The 15,071-nt window shown below is 44.6% G+C and overlaps 1 long non-coding RNA gene across 1 annotated transcript; it reads left to right on the top strand.

Annotated features, from left to right (window-relative positions):
- The first annotated feature begins 6,783 nt into the window (after positions 1-6,783).
- LOC113986543 lies at positions 6,784-14,449 on the top strand. Its single transcript, XR_003540217.2, has 2 exons — positions 6,784-6,901; positions 14,217-14,449. It is a non-coding gene; the product is annotated as an uncharacterized LOC113986543 (long non-coding RNA).
- The last annotated feature ends 622 nt before the right edge of the window (positions 14,450-15,071 follow it).

A 15,071-nucleotide genomic window follows, 5' to 3' on the forward strand; every position in this document is an offset into this window, starting at 1 on the left:
TCAAGGTCTCAGATTTTTTCTTAGCCGCTTTGAGAAAGCCAGTTGGCTCACTGGAGAGGATTTTGGGGATGAACATTAGAGGATAAAGCCAGTGATATTACCCTCAGGCATCCAGTACAGCAGGCACGTAGAAGGTTGGGTGCAGTAAGGGCTTCCCTGTTATTTCATACTAAGAAAACTGCATATTTACTTCACACAAAGTCCATACATGGAGACTTTAATCAAAACTACCATGTAGATAAAACCTGAGAGGGAGCAACTATTGAAAAATATTTGTACCTATGAAATAAGAGTTTTTGTTCAAAGAAGATTACTTCGATTTTTTGCAGATTAAATTATCTCAAAATCTATCACAAACCACCTTGACCTTTTACTTCCCACAAGTGATTAAATATTATAGGACTTACACATACAGTTAGTCTGCTTTCAAAAGATGTGGTGTTACCCTGAGAATTATGAGAGACATGTAGCCCACTTTGTTCCTCAAATATTCAGAATAGATTACAAATAGTATTTCTTGGTAGTCAGTAGAAATACATCAGCCAGCATTCTGATTTCTTGAAATAGGAAACAGATAAAAGCTCTGTGGTTCAAAATTGTTTATGAAAACAGTTTATTTGAAAGCTACATATCTTATTGAGCAAAAACATAAAGAAGAAAGTTTGGTACAGTCCTCATTATCAGATGGAGATGCCTTTTTGCTCTTTGCTGTACCATAAATACTGAAGAGATGGACAACTATAGCTGTGGAGCACTGTCTACCTTACCATATCTATAGATGTTAATGTAAACAGAAAAAAATTGCATTTCACTTCTAACTTTCCATGTATGAGACACAAAAAAGGATGCAGTATAGAAGAGCATTGTACGTAAAAGGTACTCATCTCCTCTATAGACAGTACAAGGTAATAGGTACTCTGCCTGCTCAAATTGGCATGTTTGTTTTTTAAAGGTACACAGAAAGAGCAAGCCGAACAAACAAGACAAGGTAATCAGGCTGCAGGGGTGAGAGGTGTGGAGCTACTCTGCCTTGGGTGACATTCATTCTGCTTATAGTCACCTACAAAGTAGTTGTCCAATCTCAACAGACTTTCCTAGGTTTACTCCACAGTTAGTGAAAAGGGATGTGAACCTCCAAAGGCCTGTTCAGTTTACATATCTTAAAGGGAACAAATTAACTTACAGAACTGGCTTTGCGTACTGGCAACAAAGGGAATATAAGATGATCTGCATGGCTAAAAACCTAACCTTCAGTTGATTTCTGTTTGCTGTGCCTTCATCTCTGCAATACCCTTGCCAATTGCTTCCTCAGGAATCTCAGAGCACACATGTCCTTCCCTAAAGCCTATGGAGGTATTGGTTTACACGTTGCCAGTACGCCCAGGCACGCTGTGCACAGGACACACATGCCATATAAGTATCTTCCAGCTCTAATATCTGCACAGAATGGCTTTCAGAGGCTTTGGATCCTGTGCCACACCTGCAGCAATGGGGAGACACCCACTGGCTTCATCTGTTGGAGAAAGAGCACAGATGAGAAGGAAATCCTCAGGGTTATCCTTCTCCCTAATAAAGGAGAACATCTGGCCTATGAAAGTATGCATTGCACTTGCTTTATCAATATTTTTTAAAAGTATTAGGATTATAAGGATACTTCAAAAAACTTAGGCACCTGCCCATCACAATCCTTCTAAGTGTATTACTTCTTGTTCCAGAGATTGGAGGAATACAAATGATTTAGGGAAGGCTGAAAGTTTGAAAAACATTCAAGTGACAGAATTCTTCTCTTTCACAGAGAAACACTATTGATTCTGTAAGGGGGAAAACACAAAACATTAACATGAGTCATCAGTTGTTTAAAAACTAAGTTCTCCTTTTAAAACTTCAAAATGAGAATGTGATTATTCAAATGCCATCTTTAAATGAGCTCTTAATGTATCCCAAAACAGATGGTTCACTGTTAATGTTTCTTGTACCTAAAATAGTTTATTCAAAAAACAACAAAAACAAATCATGTATCACAAAAACAACTTTCAACAGCTGCTGAAAAGAAATACTAATTATAGCAGGAAGATATAACAATTCACTATACCTCAAAATCATTAATAAGTCAACATGCACATTCAGAGATGACAGCGACCATCACAATAAATGGTACCCTGTTTAGTGTGTGTGTTTTTAAACTAAACAGACTTTGTAATTTGTGGTTAATTATTCTGGGACCATTGCCATTATTTTATTCAAGATTTGCTATCTGGTTTTAACAAACTAATGAGGTGTTAGCAAAATTCTTATGTGAATAGAAAGAATGCATCACCACTCTTTATACAGCAGTCCCAATATCCCAATATCAGGTGCTGTTCCTCTCCTCAGAAGATATCATAAATACTACTAACATGCCATGTGCTTAATTACCTAACTAATTCTCCTCTCGAATACAATGCATGCTTATGCTTTATATCTCAGCTTTCCCAGACAGATTGTTCCAGTTTAAGTCCTCCATACTGGATGTCCATTACAATCTTTGTGGGGTTTTTCAGCAAAACCAGCTACATTTGAGAAGAGAGTTGGGGAAAAAAAAGAAATTGCTTGAAATCACTTGAATCACTTGAATCCTTCTTAGAAGATGCCTAAGATTGGAGCCAAATATGAGACAGAGATAAGGAAGGGAGGATCAGCCTTGGTTATTTAAAATATCTTTGCAGTTCCCATAAAAATCTGTCCAGACTGGGGCAACTTACAAACCAGAGGTTTGCTACATGTGCTGCGGCTGCCCAGAGCTCCAGCTGCTGACTCAGAAGCAGCTGACCCTCTCTGCAGCCTTCAACAAGTCTGGGGCAGGGCATTGCCTGGCCTGGCTGAGAAATCGGGCTCTCGGGCATCTGGCAGAGGTGCTAGTCAACAATGGACCACCTCACTGATCCTCACATGCGCTAGGAGAACGGGGTTTGGACTAGCCATCTGGAAAGGCAAGATGAGTGACAGGAGACCTGACTAGGACAGGGACTTTGCCCTGCTTTGTCAGGGTACTTCCATGACTTTCTTGGTAGACGTCTTCAAAAGCAATGTAAATAAGGCTAATCATGGGGAAAAGGAGCCTCATCTGCTCTGCAGCTTCAGTGAGGATTCAGAGCAGCTGGGTGCTCAGTATTAGATAAGGCAGAGGACCTGGGCCAGAAGTAGGATATGTCATCTCGTAATTAGAGATGATGATTTTGCAATGCATATGCTAAATAAGACTGGTCAAAACACAGTCATTTTTGCATCCGTTATGTTCCTTAACTTTGCAACCCAGGTATCTCTTAATATCTCCTTTTTACATAGTTTTTTTTGTGTCAGTACACTATTATGTATAAATAAAATGGAAAATAAGTCAATCCACTAATATTTAATAATATTAATAACTAATAAGTAAGATCAATTGCATTCTCTGGAGAATGGATGATGAAGTAAGAGAGTTGGTGGCCCAAGAAGGGGCTGGGAACTACTAGCAAAGCATTAATTACCTGAGAAATACCATGGGACAAGGTTGCCATTTCTTTAGCAAGGATGCCCGTGAATTTTACCTTTGGGAGTCTGGTTGTAATCTGTAAAGCATGGACAGAGGAGAATGAGTCCTGCTCCTAGGCTTGATGCTACAAGAGCACAGAGGCTCCACTATGAAGCAAGAGCAGCAGAAAGGATTAGACTTTCTTGTTCAAAAATCATTAGTGTGTCATTCAGTCAGATCACCCTTGAGCAGAACTGAATATTCCCACCGAAGCAGCAGTTCGAAGAGTTTTTCTCTGGCCACCTCAACTTGGTGAACCTGAACCTATCTAATTAATACCAGCTGTCAGACATTTTTCACTGTGTTCTGCTCTCTGCTTGCTTTTTTATGCCTGAGTCTAAACATTGTATCACCTAGGGTATTGCTTGTCAAATATTTTATCTTAGTACCTTTCATTGGTTTGAGGCAAAAGATGTCAAAACAATATCTAGTTTCACATCATGAGGTTGATTTGTAAATTCTCATTGGAAAAATAAAAGTCCTTTCTTTCAAGTTAGCAGTGGAGAGCAATTAACCCAAATTCTTGGACTGTCTTAATGATGCATTATCATGCATTATAAATGCAACATATGTGCTATATCTGGAGGGATATATATTTTATACAGTGCTCATAATGATCCCATCTGGACCAATATGCTGTAACAACACTTCCTAGAATGTCAGGACTAGAAGTTTATTTATAAACAAATGCATACACAGATGCATATACACACACAGAGAAAACAGTTATTATGCTACAACTCCTGGATTTCTAGCAATTCTATACACAGCCATGATTTAGAACAAAATAAAATAAAGCAAATAACAATGACAACAAAATCTTAAAAAGGTTGAAGAACCAAGATGGGAAGGGTACACAATCCCTGAGAATCTTTGCAAACATGGCCCTTGTGGGTGAAGCCTGGATGCTGCCGATGTCAATCAGAGCTTTATCCTTGCAGGTGAAGGATCCAGGTACCACTTGACACAGGTGGAGGCTTTGCATTCCAGGGAGTTACACGACACACTTTCCCTGATCTCTCCCTCCTGTGCTACAAGCGTAAAGCCCAATTTACTTTCTTTCTGAAACAAAGCACTGCGCATAGCTAACTGGATCTTATATTTATGGATAAAAGCAACAAGAACATACCTTTAGCCCTGAATAAGAGGAAATGTAGGAATCTTATCTGAGTCTTTGGCAGCCTGTATCTCAAAGACTACCACACAATGTTATGATGCCTGCCCAGGGCTGTGTTGAAGGCTTGCTGCAGCAGGCACCAACAACAGTACTTCACTTGTGTACCACTGCAAGGAAAGGCTGTGACCTTTCCTGGCTCATGTCACTGCAGAAAAGATAGCGCTGCTCAAAATTAAAGCTTCAGATGAGCCCCCACGCTCACAGCCTGAGTCCCTAGGCCCAGCTGTGTTCTATCCAAGCAGCAGAAGCACCACGCCCATAGCAACCTTGTGTTCTCTCCATTTGTTACACAGTGGAAACCCCAGGCAGCTTCAACTATGAGATGTCTTCTGCTACTGCAGCAGCAGGTAACTCTCTCTCTGACCAATCTGATAGCCTTCTCAGATGAGATGGCCAGATGGGTCAATGAGGGGAGAGCAGTGCATTGTTGTCTACCTCAGCTTCAGCAAGGCTTTTGACACTGTCTCCCATAATATCCTCATAGGTAAGTTCAGGCAGTGAATGGACAGTGAGGTGGATCAAGAACTAGCTGAATTGCAGAGCTCAGAAAATCGTGATCAGCCAAGTGGAATCCAGCTGGAGGCCTGTAGTCATCGATGTTTCCCAGGGATCAGTATTGGGTCCAGCCTTGTTCATCTTTGAGATATTTGTATGCATTAATGAGATCCAATGACCTGGACCAAGGGATAGAATGTACCCTCAGCAAGTTTGCTGATCATACAAAGCTGGAGGGAGTGGCTGATCTGAATGCTGTGCTGTCATTCAGTGGGATCTTTGATAGGCTGAAAAGTTGGGTGGAGAGAAACCTAATGAAGTTCAGCAAGGGCATGTGTAAGGTCCTGCATCGGGGAGGAATAATCCCAAGTAGTAGTAGAGGTTGGAGGCTGACCTACTAGAGAGCAGCTCTGCTGAGAAGGACCTGAGAGTCTGGGATGACAAACTGACTGTGAGCTGGCAGTGTGCCCTTGAGCCCAGGAGGGCCAATGGTATCCTAGGGAGCATCAGGAAGACTGTGGCCAACAGATTGAGGGAGGTGATCCTGCCTCTCTACTCAACCCTAATGAGGCCACATCTGGAGTGCTGTGTCTATTTCTGGGGTCCTCAGTACAAGAAAGACAAGGAGCTACCGGAGAGGGGCCAGTGGAGGGCTGCAAAGATGATAAGGGTCTGGAGCACCTCTCATATGAGGAGAGACTGCAGGAGCTAAGCCTGTTTAGAGAAGAGAAGACTGGGAGGGGATCTCATTAATGCATATATATATCTCAAAGGTGGTGGCACCAAGAAGATGGTGCCAGACTCTTTTCAGTGATGCCCAGAGACAGGATGCAGAACAAGAGCCATAAACTCAGACACAGGAAGTTTCACCTCAACATGAGGAAGAACTTCTCTACATTGAGGGTGGCAGAACACTGGAACAGGTTGCCCAGGGAGGTTGTGGAGTCTCCCTCTCTGGAGACACTCAAAACCCACCTGGACGTGTTCTTATGTCACCTGCTCTAGGTGACCCTGCCTTGCAGTGGGGTTGGATTGGATGATATCCAGGGAGTCCCTTCCAACCCTAACAATTCTGTGATTCTGTGATTCTTTAAATCAAGAGCACACAGATTTTCCTGCAAGTGTGATCATACCCAAACAAAGAAAAAACATTTAGAATAAATTTTAGGTCACATCCTTGTCATAGGTTTTCTTTTTTTTTTTTTTTTCATTAGCTTCTGGTAATTTTTTCACACCAACTGCTTGGCTAAGGGTGGAGACAAGTTTTTCAGGTTTTGGTGATTGCTCAGCTTAGAGGTTAATGACTGCCTTGTTGATATGCTAAGCGACTCCTCTGGGCAAGAGGCAGGACTCTTGTTTCCCTCTAGCCAAGGCCAGGAGTGGGGGTTTGGTACTCTTTTTTCTCTGCCTCAGGGGGGAAGGACGGGGTTACGGGGCAGAACTTGGGGGGTGAGTGTGGAGGGTGGAGAAAAAAAAAGCTCCATTCATTCCGGCTGCTTTTGGGCCCCAGCTCACCTCTGTTTTCCTCTCACTCCCTGTCCTGCCCACTGTCGGGTAGCTCAGCTCGGATTTCGTCGGAGCTGCCAAGAACCAGGGGAGCTCCATTTGGTTTCTCCAGTGAGAGAGCGCCCCTGCAGGACCGCACCCACCTCTGCTGTCACGGAGACTGCCAGCATCTTGTGAGTTTTTCCCTTTCTTCCTGGGTCTCCCTGCTGTTGGCTGGATGGACTGACACCTCGGTTCCTTGCTGGCTGCCCCTTTCGGGGGATCCCACCTTGGGGTCTCGAACCCCCGGCACTGCTGAGAGCTGCCATTGGCCACGTGGGGTTTGTCAACCCTGCCGACCACTAGGGAGCAACTACAGCCTCCGCTCCACCAGACCCCCGACAGCGTCCCCTGCTGACCGGGGTTGGAATTGTGCCGAAAAGTGAGAAGAACTGAACTGCTTTTGGTGGGAATCCGGGTGCAGGATTGTTGTTTGGTTTTGTTCTTCTGTTGTGCTGCCTACACATATATATCCTTTAATAAAGGGCTGTTGTTTTTTCTTTCTCCACATTTCCTTGACTGGAGCCTCTAAATTTCAGATTTCCAATTGCTTAGAGGGAGGAGTTCGGTCTTCTTCATAACTTGCCCTCCTTAGCAAACATTTCTCTCCCGTCAAACTGAGACAATCCTGTAGTAACTATGTAAAGCCTAATTCCTTTTAGAGAGAAGTGCAAACCCACATGTTTTCCATGTAATTTCGCCATCCTCCAGAGCAACTCACAGAGTTACACTGAAGGTAAATATTTACACACTCCAAAGGCTGAGTAAGGGTATTACTCAAGGCTGAACTTCTATAAATTAGCATGAAGCATGACCAAATACCGAAATCTGAGAAACTATTACTGGACCAAGCTAATGCGTAGTAAAGCATAATTCTCTTTTGAGAATTATGATGAGTGTGAAATTTTAGCAGAAAATAAACAACTGGTTACATTCGGCGACATAAGTCAGGACAGCTTTAATACCACAAGGATGAATAGATGGGACCTAAAACTAATTGAAATCAGAAGTAAAATATTGTTAAAGAAAATGCTAATGCAGCCAGCAGACAGAACATGGGACTAAGAGTATGAAAATTAGAAGTACCTCAAATAAAGTGGAAGCAGAACTGAAAGATTTTGTGGATTCTGGATTGAAGAAATCAGACAAACTCAATCTCAAAACGTTTAAGGTTCTCTTCTATGAAATCTTGGCTTTGATAGCAAATATTTTCCATAAACTTCTCTAGTTAGTGAAGGCACAATATGAATGGATAATAGGAAACTAACGTCCATATTCAAATTATAGGGAGAAAAGTGAATTAGTAGAAAAAACCTATGTTGGGCAAACTTCAATGACATTTAAGGTTTTAGAGCAAATTAGGAAAGGCAGCCTAAGGAAAGACAGAGTGAAACAGAAACTGGAGAATATGAGGTTATGAAAACCAAAGCCAAGCCAACATATTCTTTTTCACAGAATCACAGAATATGCTGAGCTGAAGGGGACCCACAAGGATCATCGAGTCCAACTCCTGGCCCTGCACAGGACCATCCCCAAGAGTCACACTATGTGCCCAAGAGTATTGTCCAAATGCCTCTTGAACTCTGTCAGGCTTGGTGCTGTGACCAGTTCCCTGGGGAGTCCCTCTGGGTGACAAACTTTTTTCTAATATCCAACCTAAATGTCCCCTGACACAGGTTCAGGCCATTCCCTTGGGTCCTGTCACTGTTCACCACAGAGAAGAAATCAGTGCCTGCTCCCCACTTCCCCTCATGAGGAAGTTTTAGGCTGCAGTGAGCTCTCCCCTCAATCTCCTCCAGGCTGAACAGATCAAGTGACTTCAGTCCTTCCTAATATGGCTTCCCCTCAAGGCCCTTCACCATCTTCATTGCCCTCCTTTGGACTCTCTAATAGCTTAATATCTTTATTCTATTGTGGTGCCCAAAACTGCACACAATATTCAAGGTGAGGCCGCTCCAGTGCAGAGCAGAGTGGGACAATCCCCACCCTCAATTTGCTGGTGATGCTTTGCCAGATGCCCCCCTGGACACAGTTGGCCTTCCTGGCTGCCAAGGCACTGCTGACTCGTATTCAACTTGCCATCAACCAGGACCCCCAGGTCCCTTTCCGCGGCACGGCTTTCCAGCACCTCATTCCCCAGTCTGTACAAACATTCAGGGTTGCCCCATCCCAGGTGCAGAATTCGGCCCTTTCCCTTGTTGTACTTCTGGTTGGTGATTGCCCATCCTTCTAATTTGCCAAGGTCTCTCTGCAGGGCCTCCCTGCCTTCCAGGGAGTCAACAGCTCCTTCTACTTTCATATCATCTGCAAACTTGCTTAGTATCCCTTCCAGTCCTGCATCCAAGTCACTTATGACGATGTTGAAGAGCACAGGGCCTAAGATGGAGCCGTGTGGAACCCCACTAGTGACAGCTCACCAGTCTGATGTTAAAGAAACTAAAAGTTTCTTAAAAAGCAAGCAAAGGAAACAAACTTTGATAAAAACTGGCTAAAGTCTTGTGGAAGATTACATACTCAGTTGGAGGAGGGATTATTGCAAGAATTGTTAAATCGTGCAGGCAGCTTCAAGAGAGCTGACAGTAAGCTGTGTGCTGTAAGGAGAACTGTCACTCTGGAGGGATAGTCCTCTTACATGCCTTAGGGCATCTGTGTTATTTCATAGTCTCTTTAATAGCCTTAAGGTAAAGGACACAGGACTCCACCAGTTAAACCAATATTAACTGAAGAGCAGGAGGATAAAAGCAGCAGAATATGCTTCAATAAGCAGGTCTCAAACCTTGATTTACCAAAACTTACTTTTCCAACTCAGCATTTCCTTACAACCTCACAATCTTAAAAATGCCTTCTTCTTTCGTGAAGCAGGAAAATATCTGGAATCAAGAAGGATGGGTGTACAGTAAACAAACATGAGAAGAGACGAGGAGACTTGTAAAGCATCAGCACAGTTTCACTACAAACTTCTGTCTACAAACTTCTTTGAGTTGTCTAAACAGATTGGCAAGTGTGTGGACATCTATGCATGATTGTCAGATAATCTCTCTGCATTTCTACCCCTATCAGCAAGGTCATTCACCAAGGAGAGCTTTAAAGGAGGTTTGAAGGGGGAAGGGGTTGAAACTAGGTCTCCAGAGATGAGCCTAAGGTTGGAAAGCCAGAGTTAGAAGTGAAATCAGCAGCCCAGCTGAAGTGCATGAACACCAATGCACACAGCATGGGTAACAAACAAGAGGAGCTGAAAGCCATTGTGCAGCAGGAAAGCTGTGATGTAGTCTCCATCACAGAAACGTGGTGGGATGACTCGCATGACTGGAGTGCTGCCATGGGTGGCTACAAGCACTTCAGAAGGAACAGGTAAGGTAGGAGAGGTGGAGGGGTGGCTCTATATGTTAGAGAGTCTCTTGACTCTGTAGAACTTTAAGTCAGTAATGATGAGGTTGAGTGTCTGTGGATCAGAATCAGGGGGAAGGCCAACAAGGCTGACATCCTGGTGGGAGTCTGTTACAGACCACCCAATCAGGATGATGAGGGTGATGAATTATTCTACCAGCAGCTGACACTGGCAGATGTCTTGAAATCGCCAGCCCTTGTTCTTGTGGGTGACTTTAACCTGCTGGATGTCTGCTGGAAACTCAACAGCAGAGAAGAGGCAGTCTAGGAGAATCCTCGAGTGTACAGAGGATAACTTCCTGCTCCAGCTGGTAAATGAACCTACCAGGGGTGGGGTCCCACTAGACCTGCTGTTCACAGAGAGGGGCTGGTGGGAGATGTGGTGATCGGAGGCTGTCTGGGGCACAGTGACCATGAAATAATAGAGTTTTCAATACTCAGGGATGCAAAGAGGGCCATCAATAAAACTGCTACCCTGGACTTCCAGAGGGCAGATTTTGACCTACTCAGAAGACTGGTTCAGAGGGTACCTTGGGAAACAGCCCCTGAAAACAAAGGGGTCCAGGAGGGATGGACATGCTTCAAGAAGCAAGTCTTGAACACACAGGAGCAGGCTGTCCCAGTCTGCCAAAAGGCGAGCCAGCAGGGAAGATGTCCAGCCTGGCTGAACAGGGAGATTTTGAAGGGGAAAAAAGAGAGCTAACAGACTACGGAAAAAAGGGCTGGCTACTCAGGAAGAGTTTAGGAATATAATTAGGTCATGTAGAAAGAAAATTAGAGAGACAAATGCACAATTTGAACTCAGTCTAGCCACTTCTGTTAGGGATAACAAGAAGTGCTTCTACAAATATATCAGTACCAAAAGGAGGGGCAAGGAAAACCTCCATTCTTTGTTGGACATGGCAGGGAACATAGTCACCAAAGATGAGGAAAAGGCTGAGGTATTTAACACTTTCTTTGCCTCAGTTTTCAACAGTAAGACAGGTTATCCTCAGGACAACTGGCCTCTGGAGCTGGTAGACAGAGACAGGAAGCCAAATAGCCCCCCTGTAATCCAGGAAGAAACAGTTAGTGACCTGCTGAGCCACTTGGATCGTCACAAATCTGTGGGACCAGATGTGATCCATCCAAGGGTGATGAGGGAGCTGGTGGAAGAGCTCACCAAGCCGCTCTCCATCATTTAGCAACAGTCCTGGCTCACTGGGGAGGTCCCAAATGATTGGAAACTGGCTAATGTCATGCCCATCTGTACCAGGGTGAATTTATGCTAATACTTTTGGTCTGTGTTTGGCCCTGCCACCTGTGAAAGCTTTGCTCTTTCCCTGCCAAGTTATGGGAAAACAAGCACTGATAAGCGGGAAAGTTGTCCTTGAAGAGAGCTTCTTGTACAAACTGTTTTAATTGGTGTCCTGTGATTGGTTACTTGTCCGTCAAGGGCATTTGGAGGAGAAAGTGATGATGAAGTGAGGAAGGCTCAGCCCCAAACTCAATTAGAAAAGACCCCCAAAGCATACTGCGCGTGCGTTAGAGGATTTCCGAAGTTCTCACGCATGCGCAGAAGAGGTGCACTTACATAACCGGGAGGTGGGACTGAGGGCCTTGGGCTGGGCGGTGCTGGCCACACCTAGGAGGTTGTGGTCTCTCAATTAATTGTTTAAAAAGCAGATAGTGCTTTCTTGGGGAGCTAGCTTACTTCAAGGACAACGTTGCCTTTTGGCAGGGACACCTGCCAGCTTGTTAACTTACTGACTCTCCGAGGATGCCGCTTCTGCTATGGGTAATTATAGGCATGCTAGGTCGGTAAGATAACTTTATGGGCAACAGCTGGGTAACTGGGGAGATCGCGCTGGGGGCTTATTTCTCTCCTCCTTCCTCCCTTTTGGGTTTGTTCATTTTCGTGGCCACCTTTTGTAATAAATATTGGGGGGGTTTTGTGTTGAGCTAGCAATGGTGTCTGTTTTTCGTGTCTGTATATCTCGGACCTTCCCTGATACAGTAACCCCTCCCTGATACACCATCCACAAAAAGGGCTGCGAGGAGGACTTGGGAAACTACAGGCCTGTCAGCCTGACCTCAATACCTGGCAAGGTTATGGAGCAGATCATCCTAAGTGCAATCACACAGCACCTACAGGATGGACAAGGGATCAGACCCAGCCAGCACGGGTTTAGGAAGGGCAGGTCCTGTCTGACCAACCTGATCTCCTTTTATGAGCAGGTGACCCGCCTGGTGGATGAGGGGAAGGCTGTGGATGTGGTCTGTCTGGACTTCAGCAAAGCCTTTGACACCATCTCCCACAGCATGCTCCTGGAAAACCTGGCAGCCCACGGCTTGGACAGGGGCACTCTGTGCTGGGTTAGGAACTGGCTGGAGGGCCGGGCCCAGAGAGTGGTGGTGAACGGTGCTGCATCCAGTTGGCAGCCGGTCACTAGTGGTGTCCCCCAGGGATCAGTGTTGGGTCCAGTTCTCTTTAATATCTTCACTGATGATCTGGATGAGGGGATCAAGTGTACCATTAGCAAATTTGCAGATGACACCAAGTTGGGGGGAGTGTTGATCTGCTGGAAGGCAGGAGGGCTCTTCAGAGGGACCTGGACAGGCTGGAGAGATGGTCTGATTCCAACAGGATGAGGTTCAACAAGGCCAAGTGCCGGGTCCTGCACTTTGGCTACAACAACCCCATGCAGAGCTACAGGCTGGGCACAGAGTAGCTGGAGAGCAGCCAGGCAGAGAGGGACCTGGGAGTTTGGATTGACAGGAAGCTGAACATGAGCCAGCAGTGTGCCAGGTGACCAAGAAGGCCAATGGTATCCTGGCCTCTATCAGGAACAGCGTGGCCAGCAGGACCAGGGAAGTGATTCTTGCCCTGTACTCAGCGCTGGTGAGGCCACACCTTGAGTGCTGTGTCCAGTTCTGGGCCCCTCAGTTCAGGAAGGATATTGAGGGGCTGGAGCAGGTCCAGAGAAGAGCAACAAGGCTGGTGAGGGACTGGAGCACAGGTCCTGTGAGGAGAGGCTGAGGGAGCTGGGGTTGTTCAGCCTGGAGAAGAGGAGGCTCAGGGGAGACCTCATCACTCTCTACAGCTCCCTGAAAGGAGGTTGTATCCAGGTGGGGGTTGGTGTCTTCTCCCAGGCAACCAGCAGTAGAACAACAGGGCATGGTCTTAAGCTGTGCCAGGGGAGGTTTAGGTTAGATATTAGGAAGAAATTTTTTACAGAGAGAGTAATCAGGCATTGGAATGGGCTGCCCAGAGAGGTGGTGGATTCTCTGTCCCTGGAGGTTTTTAAGATGAGACTGGATGTGGCACTTAATGCCACGGTCTAGTAACCATGGTGGTGTTGGATCAAGGCTGGACTTGATGATCTCAGAGGTCTTTTCCAACCCGGTTGATTCTATGATTTCTAGGGAAACTGAGCAGCCATAGCATTGGAGGCAAACAGTCAGCTTATGCCATGAAGGGAGGTGACAGAAAGCATTCTTCAAGGGTCTGCACTGGGATTTGTGGTGTTCAACAAGTTTAGAATGATGTAGAAACACCAGTGTGGTGACATTTCTGATGCATATTTATTCAGGGTAGCTGAAATGAGCAATCTTCAACAATTTCAAGAGGACCTCATGAGACTGGATAACTAGAAAATAACACACAGCTGAAATTCAGGGCAGATAATTATAAAGTCAGCCTCAAAGGAGAAAAACAAAATATCTTAATTCCAAATGTGAGATGATTGTTTCCAAGCTGACCATTACCACTTGAGCAAAATTTTGAGATTATGATAAATAGTTCCATAAATACATCAACTTAGTGCTCAGTTGCAGTCAAAAGAGCAAATGGAATAATAAAAATTCTTGGAAAAGGAACAGAGACTAAAATCAAGAACATCATTATGTCCCTGTATAAATACAGGGTTTATCCAGAAATTGAATACTGTGTGTGGTTCCACTACTCGTATCTTCAACAGCATGTAATAGAATTGAGAACAGTTCGGAGAACAGATACAAAGATGTTCAAAGGTGTGGATTTGTTCCCACTAAGAAAAAAATTTGTATTGTTTATTGTTTCAGAGCCCTCAGTCTAAAAAGAAGCAACTGAGGACAGAGGTCCACAAAAGCATGACACCCTGCAGGGAGAGAGGCACTGCATCTGCCAGGCAACTTGGAAAAGGCATTTGGAGCTGACTGTCCAGGAAGGGCATTGTAACATCAATCACAGAAGAAGTAATTTGACGAGCCAAGGTCTTCAGGGAGAGATAATGTCTCATTAAATCAAGCACTATACTTGAGGAAGAGATGACAAATTTCTGGGCATGCCCATCCTTTAGGTTATTTGGCATCTACCAGACTATGCATCTGGCAAAAAAATGTCTCTTTCAAGGCAGTATTGAAAATGTCTTGAACATTCCTCTTTTCCTAATGACTTGATTGCTGTTTTGTTCACAGAGCACTACATATGTCAGTTGTTTTACTGTCTTCACAGCGTTCATGTGCTGGCTGAAGCCCCCATGATTTAGCTGAGGTGGGAATGGGAGCACATAGAAAGAATCCCTTTGTAAACCCTTCTCTATCTTGTTGCACAGGGAACTGGAGCCTGTGGCTCAACATTTTATACCTCTGCAGCACCTACATTAACATGAACACTAGCCAGTGCTGGAAAACCTTAGTCACTTCTAAGTCTCAGTTCTTCGCTTAAGAGATTGTTTTAATGAAAAATAAAATGACCCAAAGAGGAAGAGTGCTTTCCTCTGTAGCAGAAGTGCTTAACAGGGCAGAGATAGCAGGGTAGCTGTACATTTTCTTTTTTTTTTTGTTGGCAAGACATAATGTAAGTGATATTATTCAGTGTGTCTGTGCATCTATTCATGTCTCTGTGTTAAGGGCTGATAAGGAAGGAATGCAGGAATCCGTAAGAAAGTGCTGTGG

The sequence above is a fragment of the Pipra filicauda genome, unplaced genomic scaffold, assembly GCF_003945595.2.
Source record: "Pipra filicauda isolate LSUMZ 115617 unplaced genomic scaffold, ASM394559v2 scaffold637_size195860_pilon, whole genome shotgun sequence".
Classification (NCBI taxonomy): domain Eukaryota; kingdom Metazoa; phylum Chordata; class Aves; order Passeriformes; family Pipridae; genus Pipra; species Pipra filicauda.